The sequence below is a fragment of the Phalangium opilio genome, unplaced genomic scaffold (genome assembly GCF_054372755.1).
Source record: "Phalangium opilio isolate 3A_F unplaced genomic scaffold, DU_Popi_V2 ptg000352l_1, whole genome shotgun sequence".
Classification (NCBI taxonomy): Eukaryota; Metazoa; Arthropoda; class Arachnida; order Opiliones; family Phalangiidae; genus Phalangium; species Phalangium opilio.
The window spans coordinates 7,429,080-7,455,267 of NW_028324228.1; the positions used below are offsets into that span (position 1 = coordinate 7,429,080).

Sequence of the window (26,188 nt, forward strand, 5' to 3'; positions counted from 1 at the left end):
TTGGTGGTTCGAGCCCACCCGGGAGCGGTGTTGTGAGCTCTCACATGTAACGTAAAAAGCCAAAGTGTTTCCACAATAGCCGACGACCATTTAATTTTTGGGCTTCCGTGGCGCAATGGTTAGAGCGTTCAGCTGTTATTCAAAAGGTTTGTGGTTCGAGCCCATCCGGGAGCGGTGTTGTGAAGTCTCAGATGTGACGTAAAAAGTCAAAGTTTTTCCACAATACCTGACGAACATTTAATCTTTGGGCTTCCGTTGCACAATGGTTAACGCCGTCGGCTGTTAACCGAAAGGTTGGTGGTTCGAGCCCATCCGGGAGCGGTGTTGTGAGGTCTTAGATGTAACGTAAAATTCAGAGTTTTTTAAAAATAACTGACGAACATTTAATTTTTGGGCTTCCGTGGCGCAATGGTTAGAGCGTTCAGCTGTTATTCAAAAGGTTTGTGGTTCGAGCCCATCCGGGAGCGGTGTTGTGAAGTCTCAGATGTGACGTAAAAAGTCAAAGTTTTTCCACAATACCTGACGAACATTTAATCTTTGGGCTTCCGTTGCACAATGGTTAACGCCGTCGGCTGTTAACCGAAAGGTTGGTGGTTCGAGCCCATCCGGGAGCGGTGTTGTGAGGTCTTAGATGTAACGTAAAATTCAGAGTTTTTTAAAAATAACTGACGAACATTTAATTTTTGGGCTTCCGTGGCGCAATGTTTAGAGCGTTCAGCTGTTATTCAAAAGGTTTGTGGTTCGAGCCCATCCGGGAGCGGTGTTGTGAAGTCTCAGATGTGACGTAAAAAGTCAAAGTTTTTCCACAATACCTGACGAACATTTAATCTTTGGGCTTCCGTTGCACAATGGTTAACGCCGTCGGCTGTTAACCGAAAGGTTGGTGGTTCGAGCCCATCCGGGAGCGGTGTTGTGAGGTCTTAGATGTAACGTAAAATTCAGAGTTTTTTAAAAATAACTGACGAACATTTAATTTTTGGGCTTCCGTGGCGCAATGTTTAGAGCGTTCAGCTGTTATTCAAAAGGTTTGTGGTTCGAGCCCATCCGGGAGCGGTGTTGTGAAGTCTCAGATGTGACGTAAAAAGTCAAAGTTTTTCCACAATACCTGACGAACATTTAATCTTTGGGCTTCCGTGGCGCAATGGTTAGCGCGTTCGGCTGTTAACCGAAAGGTTGGTGGTTCGAGCCCACCCGGGAGCGGTGTTGTGAGATCTCACATGTAACGTAAAAATCCAAAGTTTTTCCACAAAACCTGACGAACATTTAATATTTGGGCTTCCGTTGCGCAATGGTTAACGCCGTCGGCTGTTAACCGAAAGGTTGGTGGTTCGAGCCCATCCGGGAGCGGTGTTGTGAGATCTCAGATGTGACGTAAAAAGTCAAAGTTTTTCCACAATACCTGACGAACATTTAATTTTTGGGCTTCCGTGAAGCAATGGTTAACGCCGTCGGCTGTTAACCGAAAGGTTGGTGGTTCGAGCCCATCCGGGAGCTGTGTTGTGAGGTCTTAGATGTAACGTAAAATTCAGAGTTTTTTAAAAATAACTGACGAACATTTAATTTTTGGGCTTCCGTGGCGCAATGGTTAGAGCGTTCAGCTGTTATTCAAAAGGTTTGTGGTTCGAGCCCATCCGGGAGCGGTGTTGTGAAGTCTCAGATGTGACGTAAAAAGTCAAAGTTTTTCCACAATACCTGACGAACATTTAATCTTTGGGCTTCCGTTGCACAATGGTTAACGCCGTCGGCTGTTAACCGAAAGGTTGGTGGTTCGAGCCCATCCGGGAGCGGTGTTGTGAGGTCTTAGATGTAACGTAAAATTCAGAGTTTTTTAAAAATAACTGACGAACATTTAATTTTTGGGCTTCCGTGGCGCAATGGTTAGAGCGTTCAGCTGTTATTCAAAAGGTTTGTGGTTCGAGCCCATCCGGGAGCGGTGTTGTGAAGTCTCAGATGTGACGTAAAAAGTCAAAGTTTTTCCACAATACCTGACGAACATTTAATTTTTGGGCTTCCGTGAAGCAATGGTTAACGCCGTCGGCTGTTAACCGAAAGGTTGGTGGTTCGAGCCCATCCGGGAGCTGTGTTGTGAGGTCTTAGATGTAACGTAAAATTCAGAGTTTTTTAAAAATAACTGACGAACATTTAATTTTTGGGCTTCCGTGGCGCAATGGTTAGAGCGTTCAGCTGTAATTCAAAAGGTTTGTGGTTCGAGCCCATCCGGGAGCGGTGTTGTGAAGTCTCAGATGTGACGTAAAAAGTCAAAGTTTTTCCACAATACCTGACGAACATTTAATCTTTGGGCTTCCGTTGCACAATGGTTAACGCCGTCGGCTGTTAACCGAAAGGTTGGTGGTTCGAGCCCATCCGGGAGCGGTGTTGTGAGGTCTTAGATGTAAAGTAAAATTCAGAGTTTTTTAAAAATAACTGACGAACATTTAATTTTTGGGCTTCCGTGGCGCAATGGTTAGAGCGTTCAGCTGTTATTCAAAAGGTTTGTGGTTCGAGCCCATCCGGGAGCGGTGTTGTGAAGACTCAGGTGTGACGTAAAAAGTCAAAGTTTTTCCACAATACCTGACGAACATTTAATCTTTGGGCTTCCGTGGCGCAATGGTTAGCGCGTTCGGCTGTTAAGCGAAAGGTTGGTGGTTCGAGCCCATCCGGGAGCGGTGTTGTGAGATCTCAGATGTGACGTAAAAAGTCAAAGTGTTTCCACAATACCTGACGAACATTTAATTTTTGGGCTTCCGTGAAGCAATGGTTAACGCCGTCGGCTGTTAACCGAAAGGTTGGTGGTTCGAGCCCATCCGGGAGCTGTGTTGTGAGGTCTTAGATGTAACGTAAAATTCAGAGTTTTTTAAAAATAACTGACGAACATTTAATTTTTGGGCTTCCGTGGCGCAATGGTTAGAGCGTTCAGCTGTTATTCAAAAGGTTTGTGGTTCGAGCCCATCCGGGAGCGGTGTTGTGAAGTCTCAGATGTGACGTAAAAAGTCAAAGTTTTTCCACAATACCTGACGAACATTTAATCTTTGGGCTTCCGTTGCACAATGGTTAACGCCGTCGGCTGTTAACCGAAAGGTTGGTGGTTCGAGCCCATCCGGGAGCGGTGTTGTGAGGTCTTAGATGTAACGTAAAATTCAGAGTTTTTTAAAAATAACTGACGAACATTTAATTTTTGGGCTTCCGTGGCGCAATGGTTAGAGCGTTCAGCTGTTATTCAAAAGGTTTGTGGTTCGAGCCCATCCGGGAGCGGTGTTGTGAAGTCTCAGATGTGACGTAAAAAGTCAAAGTTTTTCCACAATACCTGACGAACATTTAATCTTTGGGCTTCCGTTGCACAATGGTTAACGCCGTCGGCTGTTAACCGAAAGGTTGGTGGTTCGAGCCCATCCGGGAGCGGTGTTGTGAGGTCTTAGATGTAACGTAAAATTCAGAGTTTTTAAAAATAACTGACGAACATTTAATTTTTGGTCTTCCGTGGCGCAATGGTTAGAGCGTTCAGATGTTATTCAAAAGGTTTGTGGTTCGAGCCCATCCGGGAGCGGTGTTGTGAAGTCTCAGATGTGACGTAAAAAGTCAAAGTTTTTCCACAATACCTGACGAACATTTAATCTTTGGGCTTCCGTTGCACAATGGTTAACGCCGTCGGCTGTTAACCGAAAGGTTGGTGGTTCGAGCCCATCCGGGAGCGGTGTTGTGAGGTCTTAGATGTAACGTAAAATTCAGAGTTTTTTAAAAATAACTGACGAACATTTAATTTTTGGGCTTCCGTGGCGCAATGGTTAGAGCGTTCAGCTGTTATTCAAAAGGTTTGTGGTTCGAGCCCATCCGGGAGCGGTGTTGTGAAGTCTCAGATGTGACGTAAAAAGTCAAAGTTTTTCCACAATACCTGACGAACATTTAATCTTTGGGCTTCCGTTGCACAATGGTTAACGCCGTCGGCTGTTAACCGAAAGGTTGGTGGTTCGAGCCCATCCGGGAGCGGTGTTGTGAGGTCTTAGATGTAACGTAAAATTCAGAGTTTTTAAAAATAACTGACGAACATTTAATTTTTGGTCTTCCGTGGCGCAATGGTTAGAGCGTTCAGATGTTATTCAAAAGGTTTGTGGTTCGAGCCCATCCGGGAGCGGTGTTGTGAAGTCTCAGATGTGACGTAAAAAGTCAAAGTTTTTCCACAATACCTGACGAACATTTAATCTTTGGGCTTCCGTGGCGCAATGGTTAGCGCGTTCGGCTGTTAACCGAAAGGTTGGTGGTTCGAGCCCACCCGGGAGCGGTGTTGTGAGATCTCACATGTAACGTAAAAATCCAAAGTTTTTCCACAATACCTGACGAACATTTAATATTTGGGCTTCCGTTGCGCAATAGTTAACGCCGTCGGCTGTTAACCGAAAGGTTGGTGGTTCGAGCCCATCCGGGAGCGGTGTTGTGAGATCTCAGATGTGACGTAAAAAGTCAAAGTTTTTCCACAATACCTGACGAACATTTAATTTTTGGGCTTCCGTGAAGCAATGGTTAACGCCGTCGGCTGTTAACCGAAAGGTTGGTGGTTCGAGCCCATCCGGGAGCTGTGTTGTGAGGTCTTAGATGTAACGTAAAATTCAGAGTTTTTTAAAAATAACTGACGAACATTTAATTTTTGGGCTTCCGTGGCGCAATGGTTAGAGCGTTCAGCTGTTATTCAAAAGGTTTGTGGTTCGAGCCCATCCGGGAGCGGTGTTGTGAAGTCTCAGATGTGACGTAAAAAGTCAAAGTTTTTCCACAATACCTGACGAACATTTAATCTTTGGGCTTCCGTTGCGCAATGGTTAACGCCGTCGGCTGTTAACCGAAAGGTTGGTGGTTCGAGCCCATCCGGGAGCGGTGTTGTGAGATCTCAGATGTGACGTAAAAAGTCAAAGTGTTTCCACAATACCTGACGAACATTTAATTTTTGGGCTTCCGTGAAGCAATGGTTAACGCCGTCGGCTGTTAACCGAAAGGTTTGTGGTTCGAGCCCATCCGGGAGCGGTGTTGTGAAGTCTCAGATGTGACGTAAAAAGTCAAAGTTTTTCCACAATACCTGACGAACATTTAATCTTTGGGCTTCCGTTGCACAATGGTTAACGCCGTCGGCTGTTAACCGAAAGGTTGGTGGTTCGAGCCCATCCGGGAGCGGTGTTGTGAGGTCTTAGATGTAACGTAAAATTCAGAGTTTTTTAAAAATAACTGACGAACATTTAATTTTTGGGCTTCCGTGGCGCAATGGTTAGAGCGTTCAGCTGTTATTCAAAAGGTTTGTGGTTCGAGCCCATCCGGGAGCGGTGTTGTGAAGTCTCAGATGTGACGTAAAAAGTCAAAGTTTTTCCACAATACCTGACGAACATTTAATCTTTGGGCTTCCGTTGCACAATGGTTAACGCCGTCGGCTGTTAACCGAAAGGTTGGTGGTTCGAGCCCATCCGGGAGCGGTGTTGTGAGGTCTTAGATGTAACGTAAAATTCAGATATTTTAAAAATAACTGACGAACATTTAATTTTTGGTCTTCCGTGGCGCAATGGTTAGAGCGTTCAGATGTTATTCAAAAGGTTTGTGGTTCGAGCCCATCCGGGAGCGGTGTTGTGAAGTCTCAGATGTGACGTAAAAAGTCAAAGTTTTTCCACAATACCTGACGAACATTTAATCTTTGGGCTTCCGTTGCACAATGGTTAACGCCGTCGGCTGTTAACCGAAAGGTTGGTGGTTCGAGCCCATCCGGGAGCGGTGTTGTGAGGTCTTAGATGTAACGTAAAATTCAGAGTTTTTTAAAAATAACTGACGAACATTTAATTTTTGGGCTTCCGTGGCGCAATGGTTAGAGCGTTCAGCTGTTATTCAAAAGGTTTGTGGTTCGAGCCCATCCGGGAGCGGTGTTGTGAAGTCTCAGATGTGACGTAAAAAGTCAAAGTTTTTCCACAATACCTGACGAACATTTAATCTTTGGGCTTCCGTTGCACAATGGTTAACGCCGTCGGCTGTTAACCGAAAGGTTGGTGGTTCGAGCCCATCCGGGAGCGGTGTTGTGAGGTCTTAGATGTAACGTAAAATTCAGAGTTTTTAAAAATAACTGACGAACATTTAATTTTTGGTCTTCCGTGGCGCAATGGTTAGAGCGTTCAGATGTTATTCAAAAGGTTTGTGGTTCGAGCCCATCCGGGAGCGGTGTTGTGAAGTCTCAGATGTGACGTAAAAAGTCAAAGTTTTTCCACAATACCTGACGAACATTTAATCTTTGGGCTTCCGTGGCGCAATGGTTGGCGCGTTCGGCTGTTAACCGAAAGGTTGGTGGTTCGAGCCCACCCGGGAGCGGTGTTGTGAGATCTCACATGTAACGTAAAAATCCAAAGTTTTTCCACAATACCTGACGAACATTTAATATTTGGGCTTCCGTTGCGCAATAGTTAACGCCGTCGGCTGTTAACCGAAAGGTTGGTGGTTCGAGCCCATCCGGGAGCGGTGTTGTGAGATCTCAGATGTGACGTAAAAAGTCAAAGTTTTTCCACAATACCTGACGAACATTTAATTTTTGGGCTTCCGTGAAGCAATGGTTAACGCCGTCGGCTGTTAACCGAAAGGTTGGTGGTTCGAGCCCATCCGGGAGCTGTGTTGTGAGGTCTTAGATGTAACGTAAAATTCAGAGTTTTTTAAAAATAACTGACGAACATTTAATTTTTGGGCTTCCGTGGCGCAATGGTTAGAGCGTTCAGCTGTTATTCAAAAGGTTTGTGGTTCGAGCCCATCCGGGAGCGGTGTTGTGAAGTCTCAGATGTGACGTAAAAAGTCAAAGTTTTTCCACAATACCTGACGAACATTTAATCTTTGGGCTTCCGTTGCGCAATGGTTAACGCCGTCGGCTGTTAACCGAAAGGTTGGTGGTTCGAGCCCATCCGGGAGCGGTGTTGTGAGATCTCAGATGTGACGTAAAAAGTCAAAGTGTTTCCACAATACCTGACGAACATTTAATTTTTGGGCTTCCGTGAAGCAATGGTTAACGCCGTCGGCTGTTAACCGAAAGGTTGGTGGTTCGAGCCCATCCGGGAGCTGTGTTGTGAGGTCTTAGATGTAACGTAAAATTCAGAGTTTTTTAAAAATAACTGACGAACATTTAATTTTTGGGCTTCCGTGGCGCAATGGTTAGAGCGTTCAGCTGTTATTCAAAAGGTTTGTGGTTCGAGCCCATCCGGGAGCGGTGTTGTGAAGTCTCAGATGTGACGTAAAAAGTCAAAGTTTTTCCACAATACCTGACGAACATTTAATCTTTGGGCTTCCGTTGCACAATGGTTAACGCCGTCGGCTGTTAACCGAAAGGTTGGTGGTTCGAGCCCATCCGGGAGCGGTGTTGTGAGGTCTTAGATGTAACGTAAAATTCAGAGTTTTTTAAAAATAACTGACGAACATTTAATTTTTGGGCTTCCGTGGCGCAATGGTTAGAGCGTTCAGCTGTTATTCAAAAGGTTTGTGGTTCGAGCCCATCCGGGAGCGGTGTTGTGAAGTCTCAGATGTGACGTAAAAAGTCAAAGTTTTTCCACAATACCTGACGAACATTTAATCTTTGGGCTTCCGTTGCACAATGGTTAACGCCGTCGGCTGTTAACCGAAAGGTTGGTGGTTCGAGCCCATCCGGGAGCGGTGTTGTGAGGTCTTAGATGTAACGTAAAATTCAGAGTTTTTAAAAATAACTGACGAACATTTAATTTTTGGTCTTCCGTGGCGCAATGGTTAGAGCGTTCAGATGTTATTCAAAAGGTTTGTGGTTCGAGCCCATCCGGGAGCGGTGTTGTGAAGTCTCAGATGTGACGTAAAAAGTCAAAGTTTTTCCACAATACCTGACGAACATTTAATCTTTGGGCTTCCGTGGCGCAATGGTTAGCGCGTTCGGCTGTTAACCGAAAGGTTGGTGGTTCGAGCCCACCCGGGAGCGGTGTTGTGAGATCTCACATGTAACGTAAAAATCCAAAGTTTTTCCACAATACCTGACGAACATTTAATATTTGGGCTTCCGTTGCGCAATAGTTAACGCCGTCGGCTGTTAACCGAAAGGTTGGTGGTTCGAGCCCATCCGGGAGCGGTGTTGTGAGATCTCAGATGTGACGTAAAAAGTCAAAGTTTTTCCACAATACCTGACGAACATTTAATTTTTGGGCTTCCGTGAAGCAATGGTTAACGCCGTCGGCTGTTAACCGAAAGGTTGGTGGTTCGAGCCCATCCGGGAGCTGTGTTGTGAGGTCTTAGATGTAACGTAAAATTCAGAGTTTTTTAAAAATAACTGACGAACATTTAATTTTTGGGCTTCCGTGGCGCAATGGTTAGAGCGTTCAGCTGTTATTCAAAAGGTTTGTGGTTCGAGCCCATCCGGGAGCGGTGTTGTGAAGTCTCAGATGTGACGTAAAAAGTCAAAGTTTTTCCACAATACCTGACGAACATTTAATCTTTGGGCTTCCGTTGCGCAATGGTTAACGCCGTCGGCTGTTAACCGAAAGGTTGGTGGTTCGAGCCCATCCGGGAGCGGTGTTGTGAGATCTCAGATGTGACGTAAAAAGTCAAAGTGTTTCCACAATACCTGACGAACATTTAATTTTTGGGCTTCCGTGAAGCAATGGTTAACGCCGTCGGCTGTTAACCGAAAGGTTGGTGGTTCGAGCCCATCCGGGAGCGGTGTTGTGAGGTCTTAGATGTAACGTAAAATTCAGAGTTTTTTAAAAATAACTGACGAACATTTAATTTTTGGGCTTCCGTGGCGCAATGGTTAGAGCGTTCAGCTGTTATTCAAAAGGTTTGTGGTTCGAGCCCATCCGGGAGCGGTGTTGTGAAGTCTCAGATGTGACGTAAAAAGTCAAAGTTTTTCCACAATACCTGACGAACATTTAATCTTTGGGCTTCCGTTGCACAATGGTTAACGCCGTCGGCTGTTAACCGAAAGGTTGGTGGTTCGAGCCCATCCGGGAGCGGTGTTGTGAGGTCTTAGATGTAACGTAAAATTCAGAGTTTTTAAAAATAACTGACGAACATTTAATTTTTGGTCTTCCGTGGCGCAATGGTTAGAGCGTTCAGATGTTATTCAAAAGGTTTGTGGTTCGAGCCCATCCGGGAGCGGTGTTGTGAAGTCTCAGATGTGACGTAAAAAGTCAAAGTTTTTCCACAATACCTGACGAACATTTAATCTTTGGGCTTCCGTGGCGCAATGGTTAGCGCGTTCGGCTGTTAACCGAAAGGTTGGTGGTTCGAGCCCACCCGGGAGCGGTGTTGTGAGATCTCACATGTAACGTAAAAATCCAAAGTTTTTCCACAATACCTGACGAACATTTAATATTTGGGCTTCCGTTGCGCAATAGTTAACGCCGTCGGCTGTTAACCGAAAGGTTGGTGGTTCGAGCCCATCCGGGAGCGGTGTTGTGAGATCTCAGATGTGACGTAAAAAGTCAAAGTTTTTCCACAATACCTGACGAACATTTAATTTTTGGGCTTCCGTGAAGCAATGGTTAACGCCGTCGGCTGTTAACCGAAAGGTTGGTGGTTCGAGCCCATCCGGGAGCTGTGTTGTGAGGTCTTAGATGTAACGTAAAATTCAGAGTTTTTTAAAAATAACTGACGAACATTTAATTTTTGGGCTTCCGTGGCGCAATGGTTAGAGCGTTCAGCTGTTATTCAAAAGGTTTGTGGTTCGAGCCCATCCGGGAGCGGTGTTGTGAAGTCTCAGATGTGACGTAAAAAGTCAAAGTTTTTCCACAATACCTGACGAACATTTAATATTTGGGCTTCCGTTGCGCAATAGTTAACGCCGTCGGCTGTTAACCGAAAGGTTGGTGGTTCGAGCCCATCCGGGAGCGGTGTTGTGAGATCTCAGATGTGACGTAAAAAGTCAAAGTTTTTCCACAATACCTGACGAACATTTAATTTTTGGGCTTCCGTGAAGCAATGGTTAACGCCGTCGGCTGTTAACCGAAAGGTTGGTGGTTCGAGCCCATCCGGGAGCTGTGTTGTGAGGTCTTAGATGTAACGTAAAATTCAGAGTTTTTTAAAAATAACTGACGAACATTTAATTTTTGGGCTTCCGTGGCGCAATGGTTAGAGCGTTCAGCTGTTATTCAAAAGGTTTGTGGTTCGAGCCCATCCGGGAGCGGTGTTGTGAAGTCTCAGATGTGACGTAAAAAGTCAAAGTTTTTCCACAATACCTGACGAACATTTAATCTTTGGGCTTCCGTTGCACAATGGTTAACGCCGTCGGCTGTTAACCGAAAGGTTGGTGGTTCGAGCCCATCCGGGAGCGGTGTTGTGAGGTCTTAGATGTAACGTAAAATTCAGAGTTTTTTAAAAATAACTGACGAACATTTAATTTTTGGGCTTCCGTGGCGCAATGGTTAGAGCGTTCAGCTGTTATTCAAAAGGTTTGTGGTTCGAGCCCATCCGGGAGCGGTGTTGTGAAGTCTCAGATGTGACGTAAAAAGTCAAAGTTTTTCCACAATACCTGACGAACATTTAATCTTTGGGCTTCCGTTGCACAATGGTTAACGCCGTCGGCTGTTAACCGAAAGGTTGGTGGTTCGAGCCCATCCGGGAGCGGTGTTGTGAGGTCTTAGATGTAACGTAAAATTCAGAGTTTTTAAAAATAACTGACGAACATTTAATTTTTGGTCTTCCGTGGCGCAATGGTTAGAGCGTTCAGATGTTATTCAAAAGGTTTGTGGTTCGAGCCCATCCGGGAGCGGTGTTGTGAAGTCTCAGATGTGACGTAAAAAGTCAAAGTTTTTCCACAATACCTGACGAACATTTAATCTTTGGGCTTCCGTGGCGCAATGGTTAGCGCGTTCGGCTGTTAACCGAAAGGTTGGTGGTTCGAGCCCACCCGGGAGCGGTGTTGTGAGATCTCACATGTAACGTAAAAATCCAAAGTTTTTCCACAATACCTGACGAACATTTAATATTTGGGCTTCCGTTGCGCAATAGTTAACGCCGTCGGCTGTTAACCGAAAGGTTGGTGGTTCGAGCCCATCCGGGAGCGGTGTTGTGAGATCTCAGATGTGACGTAAAAAGTCAAAGTTTTTCCACAATACCTGACGAACATTTAATTTTTGGGCTTCCGTGAAGCAATGGTTAACGCCGTCGGCTGTTAACCGAAAGGTTGGTGGTTCGAGCCCATCCGGGAGCTGTGTTGTGAGGTCTTAGATGTAACGTAAAATTCAGAGTTTTTTAAAAATAACTGACGAACATTTAATTTTTGGGCTTCCGTGGCGCAATGGTTAGAGCGTTCAGCTGTTATTCAAAAGGTTTGTGGTTCGAGCCCATCCGGGAGCGGTGTTGTGAAGTCTCAGATGTGACGTAAAAAGTCAAAGTTTTTCCACAATACCTGACGAACATTTAATCTTTGGGCTTCCGTGGCGCAATGGTTAGCGCGTTCGGCTGTTAACCGAAAGGTTGGTGGTTCGAGCCCACCCGGGAGCGGTGTTGTGAGATCTCACATGTAACGTAAAAATCCAAAGTTTTTCCACAATACCTGACGAACATTTAATATTTGGGCTTCCGTTGCGCAATAGTTAACGCCGTCGGCTGTTAACCGAAAGGTTGGTGGTTCGAGCCCATCCGGGAGCGGTGTTGTGAGATCTCAGATGTGACGTAAAAAGTCAAAGTTTTTCCACAATACCTGACGAACATTTAATTTTTGGGCTTCCGTGAAGCAATGGTTAACGCCGTCGGCTGTTAACCGAAAGGTTGGTGGTTCGAGCCCATCCGGGAGCTGTGTTGTGAGGTCTTAGATGTAACGTAAAATTCAGAGTTTTTTAAAAATAACTGACGAACATTTAATTTTTGGGCTTCCGTGGCGCAATGGTTAGAGCGTTCAGCTGTTATTCAAAAGGTTTGTGGTTCGAGCCCATCCGGGAGCGGTGTTGTGAAGTCTCAGATGTGACGTAAAAAGTCAAAGTTTTTCCACAATACCTGACGAACATTTAATCTTTGGGCTTCCGTTGCACAATGGTTAACGCCGTCGGCTGTTAACCGAAAGGTTGGTGGTTCGAGCCCATCCGGGAGCGGTGTTGTGAGGTCTTAGATGTAACGTAAAATTCAGAGTTTTTTAAAAATAACTGACGAACATTTAATTTTTGGGCTTCCGTGGCGCAATGGTTAGAGCGTTCAGCTGTTATTCAAAAGGTTTGTGGTTCGAGCCCATCCGGGAGCGGTGTTGTGAAGTCTCAGATGTGACGTAAAAAGTCAAAGTTTTTCCACAATACCTGACGAACATTTAATCTTTGGGCTTCCGTTGCACAATGGTTAACGCCGTCGGCTGTTAACCGAAAGGTTGGTGGTTCGAGCCCATCCGGGAGCGGTGTTGTGAGGTCTTAGATGTAACGTAAAATTCAGAGTTTTTAAAAATAACTGACGAACATTTAATTTTTGGTCTTCCGTGGCGCAATGGTTAGAGCGTTCAGATGTTATTCAAAAGGTTTGTGGTTCGAGCCCATCCGGGAGCGGTGTTGTGAAGTCTCAGATGTGACGTAAAAAGTCAAAGTTTTTCCACAATACCTGACGAACATTTAATCTTTGGGCTTCCGTGGCGCAATGGTTAGCGCGTTCGGCTGTTAACCGAAAGGTTGGTGGTTCGAGCCCACCCGGGAGCGGTGTTGTGAGATCTCACATGTAACGTAAAAATCCAAAGTTTTTCCACAATACCTGACGAACATTTAATATTTGGGCTTCCGTTGCGCAATAGTTAACGCCGTCGGCTGTTAACCGAAAGGTTGGTGGTTCGAGCCCATCCGGGAGCGGTGTTGTGAGATCTCAGATGTGACGTAAAAAGTCAAAGTTTTTCCACAATACCTGACGAACATTTAATTTTTGGGCTTCCGTGAAGCAATGGTTAACGCCGTCGGCTGTTAACCGAAAGGTTGGTGGTTCGAGCCCATCCGGGAGCTGTGTTGTGAGGTCTTAGATGTAACGTAAAATTCAGAGTTTTTTAAAAATAACTGACGAACATTTAATTTTTGGGCTTCCGTGGCGCAATGGTTAGAGCGTTCAGCTGTTATTCAAAAGGTTTGTGGTTCGAGCCCATCCGGGAGCGGTGTTGTGAAGTCTCAGATGTGACGTAAAAAGTCAAAGTTTTTCCACAATACCTGACGAACATTTAATCTTTGGGCTTCCGTTGCGCAATGGTTAACGCCGTCGGCTGTTAACCGAAAGGTTGGTGGTTCGAGCCCATCCGGGAGCGGTGTTGTGAGATCTCAGATGTGACGTAAAAAGTCAAAGTGTTTCCACAATACCTGACGAACATTTAATTTTTGGGCTTCCGTGAAGCAATGGTTAACGCCGTCGGCTGTTAACCGAAAGGTTGGTGGTTCGAGCCCATCCGGGAGCGGTGTTGTGAGGTCTTAGATGTAACGTAAAATTCAGAGTTTTTTAAAAATAACTGACGAACATTTAATTTTTGGGCTTCCGTGGCGCAATGGTTAGAGCGTTCAGCTGTTATTCAAAAGGTTTGTGGTTCGAGCCCATCCGGGAGCGGTGTTGTGAAGTCTCAGATGTGACGTAAAAAGTCAAAGTTTTTCCACAATACCTGACGAACATTTAATCTTTGGGCTTCCGTTGCACAATGGTTAACGCCGTCGGCTGTTAACCGAAAGGTTGGTGGTTCGAGCCCATCCGGGAGCGGTGTTGTGAGGTCTTAGATGTAACGTAAAATTCAGAGTTTTTAAAAATAACTGACGAACATTTAATTTTTGGTCTTCCGTGGCGCAATGGTTAGAGCGTTCAGATGTTATTCAAAAGGTTTGTGGTTCGAGCCCATCCGGGAGCGGTGTTGTGAAGTCTCAGATGTGACGTAAAAAGTCAAAGTTTTTCCACAATACCTGACGAACATTTAATCTTTGGGCTTCCGTGGCGCAATGGTTAGCGCGTTCGGCTGTTAACCGAAAGGTTGGTGGTTCGAGCCCACCCGGGAGCGGTGTTGTGAGATCTCACATGTAACGTAAAAATCCAAAGTTTTTCCACAATACCTGACGAACATTTAATATTTGGGCTTCCGTTGCGCAATAGTTAACGCCGTCGGCTGTTAACCGAAAGGTTGGTGGTTCGAGCCCATCCGGGAGCGGTGTTGTGAGATCTCAGATGTGACGTAAAAAGTCAAAGTTTTTCCACAATACCTGACGAACATTTAATTTTTGGGCTTCCGTGAAGCAATGGTTAACGCCGTCGGCTGTTAACCGAAAGGTTGGTGGTTCGAGCCCATCCGGGAGCTGTGTTGTGAGGTCTTAGATGTAACGTAAAATTCAGAGTTTTTTAAAAATAACTGACGAACATTTAATTTTTGGGCTTCCGTGGCGCAATGGTTAGAGCGTTCAGCTGTTATTCAAAAGGTTTGTGGTTCGAGCCCATCCGGGAGCGGTGTTGTGAAGTCTCAGATGTGACGTAAAAAGTCAAAGTTTTTCCACAATACCTGACGAACATTTAATCTTTGGGCTTCCGTTGCGCAATGGTTAACGCCGTCGGCTGTTAACCGAAAGGTTGGTGGTTCGAGCCCATCCGGGAGCGGTGTTGTGAGATCTCAGATGTGACGTAAAAAGTCAAAGTGTTTCCACAATACCTGACGAACATTTAATTTTTGGGCTTCCGTGAAGCAATGGTTAACGCCGTCGGCTGTTAACCGAAAGGTTGGTGGTTCGAGCCCATCCGGGAGCTGTGTTGTGAGGTCTTAGATGTAACGTAAAATTCAGAGTTTTTTAAAAATAACTGACGAACATTTAATTTTTGGGCTTCCGTGGCGCAATGGTTAGAGCGTTCAGCTGTTATTCAAAAGGTTTGTGGTTCGAGCCCATCCGGGAGCGGTGTTGTGAAGTCTCAGATGTGACGTAAAAAGTCAAAGTTTTTCCACAATACCTGACGAACATTTAATCTTTGGGCTTCCGTTGCACAATGGTTAACGCCGTCGGCTGTTAACCGAAAGGTTGGTGGTTCGAGCCCATCCGGGAGCGGTGTTGTGAGGTCTTAGATGTAACGTAAAATTCAGAGTTTTTTAAAAATAACTGACGAACATTTAATTTTTGGGCTTCCGTGGCGCAATGGTTAGAGCGTTCAGCTGTTATTCAAAAGGTTTGTGGTTCGAGCCCATCCGGGAGCGGTGTTGTGAAGTCTCAGATGTGACGTAAAAAGTCAAAGTTTTTCCACAATACCTGACGAACATTTAATCTTTGGGCTTCCGTTGCACAATGGTTAACGCCGTCGGCTGTTAACCGAAAGGTTGGTGGTTCGAGCCCATCCGGGAGCGGTGTTGTGAGGTCTTAGATGTAACGTAAAATTCAGAGTTTTTAAAAATAACTGACGAACATTTAATTTTTGGTCTTCCGTGGCGCAATGGTTAGAGCGTTCAGATGTTATTCAAAAGGTTTGTGGTTCGAGCCCATCCGGGAGCGGTGTTGTGAAGTCTCAGATGTGACGTAAAAAGTCAAAGTTTTTCCACAATACCTGACGAACATTTAATCTTTGGGCTTCCGTGGCGCAATGGTTAGCGCGTTCGGCTGTTAACCGAAAGGTTGGTGGTTCGAGCCCACCCGGGAGCGGTGTTGTGAGATCTCACATGTAACGTAAAAATCCAAAGTTTTTCCACAATACCTGACGAACATTTAATATTTGGGCTTCCGTTGCGCAATAGTTAACGCCGTCGGCTGTTAACCGAAAGGTTGGTGGTTCGAGCCCATCCGGGAGCGGTGTTGTGAGATCTCAGATGTGACGTAAAAAGTCAAAGTTTTTCCACAATACCTGACGAACATTTAATTTTTGGGCTTCCGTGAAGCAATGGTTAACGCCGTCGGCTGTTAACCGAAAGGTTGGTGGTTCGAGCCCATCCGGGAGCTGTGTTGTGAGGTCTTAGATGTAACGTAAAATTCAGAGTTTTTTAAAAATAACTGACGAACATTTAATTTTTGGGCTTCCGTGGCGCAATGGTTAGAGCGTTCAGCTGTTATTCAAAAGGTTTGTGGTTCGAGCCCATCCGGGAGCGGTGTTGTGAAGTCTCAGATGTGACGTAAAAAGTCAAAGTGTTTCCACAATACCTGACGAACATTTAATTTTTGGGCTTCCGTGAAGCAATGGTTAACGCCGTCGGCTGTTAACCGAAAGGTTGGTGGTTCGAGCCCATCCGGGAGCTGTGTTGTGAGGTCTTAGATGTAACGTAAAATTCAGAGTTTTTTAAAAATAACTGACGAACATTTAATTTTTGGGCTTCCGTGGCGCAATGGTTAGAGCGTTCAGCTGTTATTCAAAAGGTTTGTGGTTCGAGCCCATCCGGGAGCGGTGTTGTGAAGTCTCAGATGTGACGTAAAAAGTCAAAGTTTTTCCACAATACCTGACGAACATTTAATCTTTGGGCTTCCGTTGCACAATGGTTAACGCCGTCGGCTGTTAACCGAAAGGTTGGTGGTTCGAGCCCATCCGGGAGCGGTGTTGTGAGGTCTTAGATGTAACGTAAAATTCAGAGTTTTTTAAAAATAACTGACGAACATTTAATTTTTGGGCTTCCGTGGCGCAATGGTTAGAGCGTTCAGCTGTTATTCAAAAGGTTTGTGGTTCGAGCCCATCCGGGAGCGGTAATGTGAGGTCTTAGATGTAACGTAAAATTCAGAGTTTTTTAAAAATTCCTGACGAACATTTAATCTTTGGGCTTCCGTGGCGCAATGGTTAGCGCGTTCGGCTGTTAACCGAAAGGTTGGTGGTTCGAGCCCATCCGTGAGCGGTGTTGTGAGGTCTCAGATGTGACGTAAAAAGTCAAAGTTTTTCCACAATACCTGACGAACATTTAATATTTGGGCTTCCGTGAAGCAATGGTTAACGCCGTCGGCTGTTAACCGAAAGGTTGGTGGTTCGAGCCCATCCGGGAGCTGTGCTGTGAGGTCTTAGATGTAGTGTAAATATCAGAGTTTTTTAAAAATAACTGACGAACATTTAATTTTTGGGCTTCCGTGGCGCAATGGTTAGCGCGTTCGGCTGCTAACCGAAAGGTTGGTGGTTCGAGCCCATCCGGGAGCGGTGTTTTGAAGTCTCGAATGTGACGTAAAAAGTCAGAGTTTTTCCACAATACCTGACGACCATTTCATTTCTGAGCTTCCTTGGCTCGAAGGTTAGCGCGTTCGGATGTTAACCAAAAGGATGGTGGTTCGAGCCCACCCGGCTGCCGTGTTGTGAAGTCTCAAATGTAACGTAAAAAGTCAAAGTTTTTCCACAATACCTGACGAACATTTAATCTTTGGGCTTCCGTGGCGCAACGGTTAGCGCGTTCGGCAGTTAACTGAAAGGTTGGTGGTTCGAGACCATCCGGGAGCGGTGTTGTGAGGTCTCAGATGTGACGTAAAAAGTCAAAGTTTTTCCACAATACCTGACGACCATTTAATTTTTGAGCTTCCGTGGCGCAATGGTTAGCGCGTTCGGCTGTTAACCGAAAGGTTGGTGGTTCGAGCCCACCCGGGAGCGGTGTTGTGAAATCTCACATGTAACGTAAAAATCCAAAGTTTTTCCACAATACCTGACGAACATTTAATCGTTGGGCTTCCGTTTCAATGGTTAACGCCGTCGGCTGTTAACCGAAAGGTTGGTGGTTCGAGCCCATCCGGGAGCGGTGTTGTGAGGTCTTAGATGTAACGTAAAATTCAGAGTTTTTTAAAAATAACTGACGAACATTTAATTTTTGGGCTTCCGTGGCGCAATGGTTAGCGCGTTCGGCTGTTAACCGAAAGGTTGGTGGTTCGAGCCCATCCGGGAGCGGTAATGTGAGGTCTTAGATGTAACGTAAAATTCAGAGTTTTTTAAAAATACCTGACGAACATTTAATCTTTGGGCTTCCGTGGCGCAATGGTTAGCGCGTTCGGCTGTTAACCGAAAGGTTGGTGGTTCGAGCCCACCCGGGAGCGGTGTTGTGAGATCTCAAACGTAATGTCAAATGCCAAAGTTTTTCCACAATACCTGACGAACATTTAATCTTTGGGCTTCCGTGGCGCAATGGTTAGCGCGTTCGGCAGTTAACTGAAAGGTTGGTGGTTCGAGACCATCCGGGAGCGGTGTTGTGAGGTCTCAGATGTGACGTAAAAAGTCAAAGTTTTTCCACAATACCTGACGAACATTTAATTTTTGGGCTTCCGTGAAGCAATGGTTAACGCCGTCGGCTGTTAACCGAAAGGTTGGGGGTTCGAGCCCATCCGGGAGCTGTGTTGTGAGGTCTTAGATGTAGTGTAAATGTCAGAGTTTTTTAAAAATACCTGACGAACATTTAATCGTTGGGCTTCCGTTTCAATGGTTAACGCCGTCGGCTGTTAACCGAAAGGTTGGCGGTTCGAGCCCATCCGGGAGCGGTGTTGTGAGGTCTTAGATGTAACGTAAAATTCAGAGTTTTTTAAAAATACCTGACGATCATTTAATCTTTGGGCTTCCGTGGCGCAATGGTTAGCGCGTTCAGCTGTTATTCAAAAGGTCTGTGGTTCGAGCCCATCCGGGAGCGGTGTTTTGAAGTCTCGGATGTGACGTTAACAGCCGACGGCGTTAACCATTGAAACGGAAGCCCAACGATTAAATGTTCGTCAGGTATTGTGGAAAAACTTTGACTTTTTACGTCACATTTGAGAGCTCACATCACCGCTCCCGGGTGGGCTCGAACCACCAACCTTTTGAATAACAGCTGAACGCTCTAAACATTGCGCCAAGGAAGCCCAAAAATTAAATGTTCGTCAGTTATTTTTAAAAAACTCTGAATTTTACGTTACATCTAAGACCTCACAACACCGCTCCCGGATGGGCTCGAACCACCAACCTTTCGGTTAACAGCCGACGGCGTTAACCATTGCGCAACGGAAGCCCAAAGATTAAATGTTCGTCAGGTATTGTGGAAAAACTTTGGATTTCTATGTTACATGTGAGATCTCACAACACCGCTCCCGGGTGGGCTCGAACCACCAACCTTTCGGTTAACAGCCGAACGCGCTAACCATTGCGCCACGGAAGCCCAAAGATTAAATGTTCGTCAGGTATTGTGGAAAAACTTTGGCTTTTTACGTTACATTTGAGAGCTCACAACACCGCTCCCGGGTGGGCTCGAACCACCAACCTTTCGGTTAACAGCCGAACGCGCTAACCATTGCGCCACGGAAGCCCAAAGATTAAATGTTCGTCAGGTATTTTTAAAAAACTCTGAATTTTACGTTACATCTAAGACCTCACAACACCGCTCCCGGATGGGCTCGAACCACCAACCTTTCGGTTAACAGCCGACGGCGTTAACCATTGAAACGGAAGCCCAACGATTAAATGTTCGTCAGGTATTGTGGAAAAACTTTGGATTTTTACGTTACATGTGAGATTTCACAACACCGCTCCCGGGTGGGCTCGAACCACCAACCTTTCGGTTAACAGCCGAACGCGCTAACCATTGCGCCACGGAAGCTCAAAAATTAAATGGTCGTCAGGTATTGTGGAAAAACTTTGACTTTTTACGTCACATCTGAGACCTCACAACACCGCTCCCGGATGGTCTCGAACCACCAACCTTTCAGTTAACTGCCGAACGCGCTAACCATTGCGCCACGGAAGCCCAAAGATTAAATGTTCGTCAGGTATTGTGGAAAAACTTTGGCATTTGACATTACGTTTGAGATCTCACAACACCGCTCCCGGGTGGGCTCGAACCACCAACCTTTCGGTTAACAGCCGAACGCGCTAACCATTGCGCCACGGAAGCCCAAAGATTAAATGTTCGTCAGGTATTGTGGAAAAACTTTGGCTTTTTACGTTACATTTGAGAGCTCACAACACCGCTCCCGGGTGGGCTCGAACCACCAACCTTTCGGTTAACAGCCGAACGCGCTAACCATTGCGCCACGGAAGCCCAAAGATTAAATGTTCGTCAGGTATTTTTAAAAAACTCTGAATTTTACGTTACATCTAAGACCTCACAACACCGCTCCCGGATGGGCTCGAACCACCAACCTTTCGGTTAACAGCCGACGGCGTTAACCATTGAAACGGAAGCCCAACGATTAAATGTTCGTCAGGTATTGTGGAAAAACTTTGGATTTTTACGTTACATGTGAGATTTCACAACACCGCTCCCGGGTGGGCTCGAACCACCAACCTTTCGGTTAACAGCCGAACGCGCTAACCATTGCGCCACGGAAGCTCAAAAATTAAATGGTCGTCAGGTATTGTGGAAAAACTTTGACTTTTTACGTCACATCTGAGACCTCACAACACCGCTCCCGGATGGTCTCGAACCACCAACCTTTCAGTTAACTGCCGAACGCGCTAACCATTGCGCCACGGAAGCCCAAAGATTAAATGTTCGTCAGGTATTGTGGAAAAACTTTGGCATTTGACATTACGTTTGAGATCTCACAACACCGCTCCCGGGTGGGCTCGAACCACCAACCTTTCGGTTAACAGCCGAACGCGCTAACCATTGCGCCACGGAAGCTCAAAGATTAAACGGTCGTCAGGTATTGTGGAAAAACTTTGGCTTTTTACGTTACATTTGAGACTTCACAACACGGCAGCCGGGTGGGCTCGAACCACCAACCTTATGGTTAACATCCGAACGCGCTAACCTTCGAGCCAATGAAGCTCAGAAATGAAATGGTCGTCAGGTATTGTGGAAAAACTCTGACTTTTTACGTCACATCCGAGACTTCAAAACACCGCTCCCGGATGGGCTCGAACCACAAACCTTTTGAATAACAGCTGAACGCGCTAACCATTGCGCCACGGAAGCCCAAAGATTAAATGATCGTCAGGTATTTTTAAAAAACTCTGAATTTTACGTTACATCTAAGACCTCACAACACCGCTCCCGGATGGGCTCGAACCGCCAACCTTTCGGTTAACAGCCGACGGCGTTAACCATTGAAACGGAAGCCCAACGATTAAATGTTCGTCAGGTATTTTTAAAAAACTCTGATATTTACACTACATCTAAGACCTCACAACACAGCTCCCGGATGGGCTCGAACCCCCAACCTTTCGGTTAACAGCCGACGGCGTTAACCATTGCTTCACGGAAGCCCAAAAATTAAATGTTCGTCAGGTATTGTGGAAAAACTTTGACTTTTTACGTCACATCTGAGACCTCACAACACCGCTCACGGATGGGCTCGAACCACCAACCTTTCGGTTAACAGCCGAACGCGCTAACCATTGCGTCACGGAAGCCCAAAGATTAAATGTTCGTCAGGTATTTTTAAAAAACTCTGAATTTTACGTTACATCTAAGACCTCACATTACCGCTCCCGGATGGGCTCGAACCACCAACCTTTCGGTTAACAGCCGAACGCGCTAACCATTGCGCCACGGAAGCCCAAAAATTAAATGTTCGTCAGTTATTTTTAAAAAACTCTGAATTTTACGTTACATCTAAGACCTCACAACACCGCTCCCGGATGGGCTCGAACCACCAACCTTTCGGTTAACAGCCGACGGCGTTAACCATTGAAACGGAAGCCCAACGATTAAATGTTCGTCAGGTATTGTGGAAAAACTTTGGATTTTTACGTTACATGTGAGATTTCACAACACCGCTCCCGGGTGGGCTCGAACCACCAACCTTTCGGTTAACAGCCGAACGCGCTAACCATTGCGCCACGGAAGCTCAAAAATTAAATGGTCGTCAGGTATTGTGGAAAAACTTTGACTTTTTACGTCACATCTGAGACCTCACAACACCGCTCCCGGATGGTCTCGAACCACCAACCTTTCAGTTAACTGCCGAACGCGCTAACCATTGCGCCACGGAAGCCCAAAGATTAAATGTTCGTCAGGTATTGTGGAAAAACTTTGGCATTTGACATTACGTTTGAGATCTCACAACACCGCTCCCGGGTGGGCTCGAACCACCAACCTTTCGGTTAACAGCCGAACGCGCTAACCATTGCGCCACGGAAGCTCAAAAATTAAACGGTCGTCAGGTATTGTGGAAAAACTTTGGCTTTTTACGTTACATTTGAGACTTCACAACACGGCAGCCGGGTGGGCTCGAACCACCAACCTTTTGGTTAACATCCGAACGCGCTAACCTTCGAGCCAAGGAAGCTCAGAAATGAAATGGTCGTCAGGTATTGTGGAAAAACTCTGACTTTTTACGTCACATTCGAGACTTCAAAACACCGCTCCCGGATGGGCTCGAACCACCAACCTTTCGGTTAACAGCCGAACGCGCTAACCATTGCGCCACGGAAGCCCAAAAATTAAATGTTCGTCAGTTATTTTTAAAAAAACTCTGATATTTACACTACATCTAAGCCCTCACAACACAGCTCCCAGATGGGCTCGAACCACCAACCTTTCGGTTAACAGCCGACGGCGTTAACCATTGCTTCACGGAAGCCCAAAAATTAAATGTTCGTCAGGTATTGTGGAAAAACTTTGACTTTTTACGTCACATCTGAGACCTCACAACACCGCTCACGGATGGGCTCGAACCACCAACCTTTCGGATAACAGCCGAACGCGCTAACCATTGCGCCACGGAAGCCCAAAAATTAAATGGTCGTCGGCTATTGTAGAAACACTTTGGCTTTTTACGTTACATGTGAGAGGTCACAACACCGCTCCCGGGTGGCTCGAACCACCAACCTTTCGGTTAACAGCCGAACGCGCTAACCATTGCGCCACGGAAGCCCAAAGATTAAATGTTCGTCAGGAATTTTTAAAAAACTCTGAATTTTACGTTACATCTAAGACCTCACATTACCGCTCCCGGATGGGCTCGAACCACAAACCTTTTGAATAACAGCTGAACGCTCTAAACATTGCGCCACGGAAGCCCAAAAATTAAATGTTCGTCAGTTATTTTTAAAAAACTCTGAATTTTACGTTACATCTAAGACCTCACAACACCGCTCCCGGATGGGCTCGAACCACCAACCTTTCGGTTAACAGCCGACGGCGTTAACCATTGCGCAACGGAAGCCCAAAGATTAAATGTTCGTCAGGTATTGTGGAAAAACTTTGGATTTTTACGTTACATGTGAGATCTCACAACACCGCTCCCGGGTGGGCTCGAACCACCAACCTTTCGTTTAACAGCCGAACGCGCTAACCATTGCGCCACGGAAGCCCAAAGATTAAATGTTCGTCAGGTATTGTGGAAAAACTTTGACTTTTTACGTCACATCTGAGACTTCACAACACCGCTCCCGGATGGGCTCGAACCACAAACCTTTTGAATAACTTCTGAACGCTCTAACCATTGCGCCACGGAAGACCAAAAATTAAATGTTCGTCAGTTATTTTTAAAAAACTCTGAATTTTACGTTACATCTAAGACCTCACAACACCGCTCCCGGATGGGCTCGAACCACCAACCTTTCGGTTAACAGCCGACGGCGTTAACCATTGTGCAACGGAAGCCCAAAGATTAAATGTTCGTCAGGTATTGTGGAAAAACTTTGACTTTTTACGTCACATCTGAGACTTCACAAAACCGCTCCCGGATGGGCTCGAACCACAAACCTTTTGAATAACAGCTGAACGCTCTAACCATTGCGCCACGGAAGCCCAAAAATTAAATGTTCGTCAGTTATTTTTAAAAAACTCTGAATTTTACGTTACATCTAAGACCTCACAACACCGCTCCCGGATGGGCTCGAACCACCAACCTTTCGGTTAACAGCCGACGGCGTTAACCATTGTGCAACGGAAGCCCAAAGATTAAATGTTCGTCAGGTATTGTGGAAAAACTTTGACTTTTTACGTCACATCTGAGACTTCACAACACCGCTCCCGGATGGGCTCGAACCACAAACCTTTTGAATAACAGCTGAACGCTCTAACCATTGCGCCACGGAAGCCCAAAAATTAAATGTTCGTCAGTTATTTTTAAAAAACTCTGAATTTTACGTTACATCTAAGACCTCACAACACAGCTCCCGGATGGGCTCGAACCACCAACCTTTCGGTTAACAGCCGACGGCGTTAACCATTGCTTCACGGAAGCCCAAAAATTAAATGTTCGTCAGGTATTGTGGAAAAACTTTGACTTTTTACGTCACATCTGAGATCTCACAACACCGCTCCCGGATGGGCTCGAACCACCAACCTTTCGGTTAACAGCCGACGGCGTTAACCATTGTGCAACGGAAGCCCAAAGATTAAATGTTCGTCAGGTATTGTGGAAAAACTTTGACTTTTTACGTCACATCTGAGACTTCACAACACCGCTCCCGGATGGGCTCGAACCACAAACCTTTTGAATAACAGCTGAACGCTCTAACCATTGCGCCACGGAAGCCCAAAAATTAAATGTTCGTCAGTTATTTTTAAAAAACTCTGAATTTTACGTTACATCTAAGACCTCACAACACCGCTCCCGGATGGGCTCGAACCACCAACCTTTCGGTTAACAGCCGACGGCGTTAACCATTGTGCAACGGAAGCCCAAAGATTAAATGTTCGTCAGTTATTTTTAAAAAACTCTGATATTTACACTACATCTAAGACCTCACAACACAGCTCCCGGATGGGCTCGAACCACCAACCTTTCGGTTAACAGCCGACGGCGTTAACCATTGCTTCACGGAAGCCCAAAAATTAAATGTTCGTCAGGTATTGTGGAAAAACTTTGACTTTTTACGTCACATCTGAGACCTCACAACACCGCTCACTGATGGGCTCGAACCACAAACCTTTTGAATAACTTCTGAACGCTCTAACCATTGCGCCACGGAAGACCAAAAATTAAATGTTCGTCAGTTATTTTTAAAAAACTCTGAATTTTACGTTACATCTAAGACCTCACAACACCGCTCCCGGATGGGCTCGAACCACCAACCTTTCGGTTAACAGCCGACGGCGTTAACCATTGTGCAACGGAAGCCCAAAGATTAAATGTTCGTCAGGTATTGTGGAAAAACTTTGACTTTTTACGTCACATCTGAGACTTCACAAAACCGCTCCCGGATGGGCTCGAACCACAAACCTTTTGAATAACAGCTGAACGCTCTAACCATTGCGCCACGGAAGCCCAAAAATTAAATGTTCGTCAGTTATTTTTAAAAAACTCTGAATTTTACGTTACATCTAAGACCTCACAACACCGCTCCCGGATGGGCTCGAACCACCAACCTTTCGGTTAACAGCCGACGGCGTTAACCATTGTGCAACGGAAGCCCAAAGATTAAATGTTCGTCAGGTATTGTGGAAAAACTTTGACTTTTTACGTCACATCTGAGACTTCACAACACCGCTCCCGGATGGGCTCGAACCACAAACCTTTTGAATAACAGCTGAACGCTCTAACCATTGCGCCACGGAAGCCCAAAAATTAAATGTTCGTCAGTTATTTTTAAAAAACTCTGAATTTTACGTTACATCTAAGACCTCACAACACCGCTCCCGGATGGGCTCGAACCACCAACCTTTCGGTTAACAGCCGACGGCGTTAACCATTGTGCAACGGAAGCCCAAAGATTAAATGTTCGTCAGTTATTTTTAAAAAACTCTGATATTTACACTACATCTAAGACCTCACAACACAGCTCCCGGATGGGCTCGAACCACCAACCTTTCGGTTAACAGCCGACGGCGTTAACCATTGCTTCACGGAAGCCCAAAAATTAAATGTTCGTCAGGTATTGTGGAAAAACTTTGACTTTTTACGTCACATCTGAGACCTCACAACACCGCTCACTGATGGGCTCGAACCACAAACCTTTTGAATAACTTCTGAACGCTCTAACCATTGCGCCACGGAAGACCAAAAATTAAATGTTCGTCAGTTATTTTTAAAAAACTCTGAATTTTACGTTACATCTAAGACCTCACAACACCGCTCCCGGATGGGCTCGAACCACCAACCTTTCGGTTAACAGCCGACGGCGTTAACCATTGTGCAACGGAAGCCCAAAGATTAAATGTTCGTCAGGTATTGTGGAAAAACTTTGACTTTTTACGTCACATCTGAGACTTCACAAAACCGCTCCCGGATGGGCTCGAACCACAAACCTTTTGAATAACAGCTGAACGCTCTAACCATTGCGCCACGGAAGCCCAAAAATTAAATGTTCGTCAGTTATTTTTAAAAAACTCTGAATTTTACGTTACATCTAAGACCTCACAACACCGCTCCCGGATGGGCTCGAACCACCAACCTTTCGGTTAACAGCCGACGGCGTTAACCATTGTGCAACGGAAGCCCAAAGATTAAATGTTCGTCAGGTA

At 45.6% G+C, this 26,188-nt stretch overlaps 21 non-coding genes across 21 annotated transcripts; 12 read left to right on the forward strand and 9 right to left on the reverse strand.

Annotated features, from left to right (window-relative positions):
* Positions 1–1,127: 1,127 nt before the first annotated feature.
* Positions 1,128–1,200, forward strand: TRNAN-GUU (transfer RNA asparagine (anticodon GUU)). The gene has a single exon. It is a non-coding gene; the product is annotated as a tRNA-Asn (tRNA).
* A 3,003-nt stretch (positions 1,201–4,203) lies between these two features.
* On the forward strand, positions 4,204–4,276 carry TRNAN-GUU (transfer RNA asparagine (anticodon GUU)). Its single transcript has one exon. It is a non-coding gene; the product is annotated as a tRNA-Asn (tRNA).
* A 3,590-nt stretch (positions 4,277–7,866) lies between these two features.
* On the forward strand, positions 7,867–7,939 carry TRNAN-GUU (transfer RNA asparagine (anticodon GUU)). The gene has a single exon. It is a non-coding gene; the product is annotated as a tRNA-Asn (tRNA).
* A 1,246-nt stretch (positions 7,940–9,185) lies between these two features.
* On the forward strand, positions 9,186–9,258 carry TRNAN-GUU (transfer RNA asparagine (anticodon GUU)). Its single transcript has one exon. It is a non-coding gene; the product is annotated as a tRNA-Asn (tRNA).
* A 1,539-nt stretch (positions 9,259–10,797) lies between these two features.
* Positions 10,798–10,870, forward strand: TRNAN-GUU (transfer RNA asparagine (anticodon GUU)). Its single transcript has one exon. It is a non-coding gene; the product is annotated as a tRNA-Asn (tRNA).
* Positions 10,871–11,384: 514 nt separating this feature from the next.
* On the forward strand, positions 11,385–11,457 carry TRNAN-GUU (transfer RNA asparagine (anticodon GUU)). Its single transcript has one exon. It is a non-coding gene; the product is annotated as a tRNA-Asn (tRNA).
* A 1,099-nt stretch (positions 11,458–12,556) lies between these two features.
* On the forward strand, positions 12,557–12,629 carry TRNAN-GUU (transfer RNA asparagine (anticodon GUU)). Its single transcript has one exon. It is a non-coding gene; the product is annotated as a tRNA-Asn (tRNA).
* Positions 12,630–13,875: 1,246 nt separating this feature from the next.
* On the forward strand, positions 13,876–13,948 carry TRNAN-GUU (transfer RNA asparagine (anticodon GUU)). The gene has a single exon. It is a non-coding gene; the product is annotated as a tRNA-Asn (tRNA).
* Positions 13,949–15,487: 1,539 nt separating this feature from the next.
* TRNAN-GUU (transfer RNA asparagine (anticodon GUU)) lies at positions 15,488–15,560 on the forward strand. Its single transcript has one exon. It is a non-coding gene; the product is annotated as a tRNA-Asn (tRNA).
* A 1,392-nt stretch (positions 15,561–16,952) lies between these two features.
* On the forward strand, positions 16,953–17,025 carry TRNAS-GCU (transfer RNA serine (anticodon GCU)). Its single transcript has one exon. It is a non-coding gene; the product is annotated as a tRNA-Ser (tRNA).
* Positions 17,026–17,393: 368 nt separating this feature from the next.
* On the forward strand, positions 17,394–17,466 carry TRNAN-GUU (transfer RNA asparagine (anticodon GUU)). Its single transcript has one exon. It is a non-coding gene; the product is annotated as a tRNA-Asn (tRNA).
* Positions 17,467–17,830: 364 nt separating this feature from the next.
* On the forward strand, positions 17,831–17,903 carry TRNAN-GUU (transfer RNA asparagine (anticodon GUU)). Its single transcript has one exon. It is a non-coding gene; the product is annotated as a tRNA-Asn (tRNA).
* Positions 17,904–18,915: 1,012 nt separating this feature from the next.
* Positions 18,916–18,988, reverse strand: TRNAN-GUU (transfer RNA asparagine (anticodon GUU)). Its single transcript has one exon. It is a non-coding gene; the product is annotated as a tRNA-Asn (tRNA).
* A 74-nt stretch (positions 18,989–19,062) lies between these two features.
* On the reverse strand, positions 19,063–19,135 carry TRNAN-GUU (transfer RNA asparagine (anticodon GUU)). The gene has a single exon. It is a non-coding gene; the product is annotated as a tRNA-Asn (tRNA).
* A 218-nt stretch (positions 19,136–19,353) lies between these two features.
* On the reverse strand, positions 19,354–19,426 carry TRNAN-GUU (transfer RNA asparagine (anticodon GUU)). Its single transcript has one exon. It is a non-coding gene; the product is annotated as a tRNA-Asn (tRNA).
* A 221-nt stretch (positions 19,427–19,647) lies between these two features.
* TRNAN-GUU (transfer RNA asparagine (anticodon GUU)) lies at positions 19,648–19,720 on the reverse strand. Its single transcript has one exon. It is a non-coding gene; the product is annotated as a tRNA-Asn (tRNA).
* A 74-nt stretch (positions 19,721–19,794) lies between these two features.
* Positions 19,795–19,867, reverse strand: TRNAN-GUU (transfer RNA asparagine (anticodon GUU)). Its single transcript has one exon. It is a non-coding gene; the product is annotated as a tRNA-Asn (tRNA).
* Positions 19,868–20,085: 218 nt separating this feature from the next.
* TRNAN-GUU (transfer RNA asparagine (anticodon GUU)) lies at positions 20,086–20,158 on the reverse strand. The gene has a single exon. It is a non-coding gene; the product is annotated as a tRNA-Asn (tRNA).
* A 221-nt stretch (positions 20,159–20,379) lies between these two features.
* On the reverse strand, positions 20,380–20,452 carry TRNAN-GUU (transfer RNA asparagine (anticodon GUU)). The gene has a single exon. It is a non-coding gene; the product is annotated as a tRNA-Asn (tRNA).
* Positions 20,453–21,547: 1,095 nt separating this feature from the next.
* TRNAN-GUU (transfer RNA asparagine (anticodon GUU)) lies at positions 21,548–21,620 on the reverse strand. Its single transcript has one exon. It is a non-coding gene; the product is annotated as a tRNA-Asn (tRNA).
* A 221-nt stretch (positions 21,621–21,841) lies between these two features.
* Positions 21,842–21,914, reverse strand: TRNAN-GUU (transfer RNA asparagine (anticodon GUU)). Its single transcript has one exon. It is a non-coding gene; the product is annotated as a tRNA-Asn (tRNA).
* Between the last annotated feature and the right edge of the window lie 4,274 nt (positions 21,915–26,188).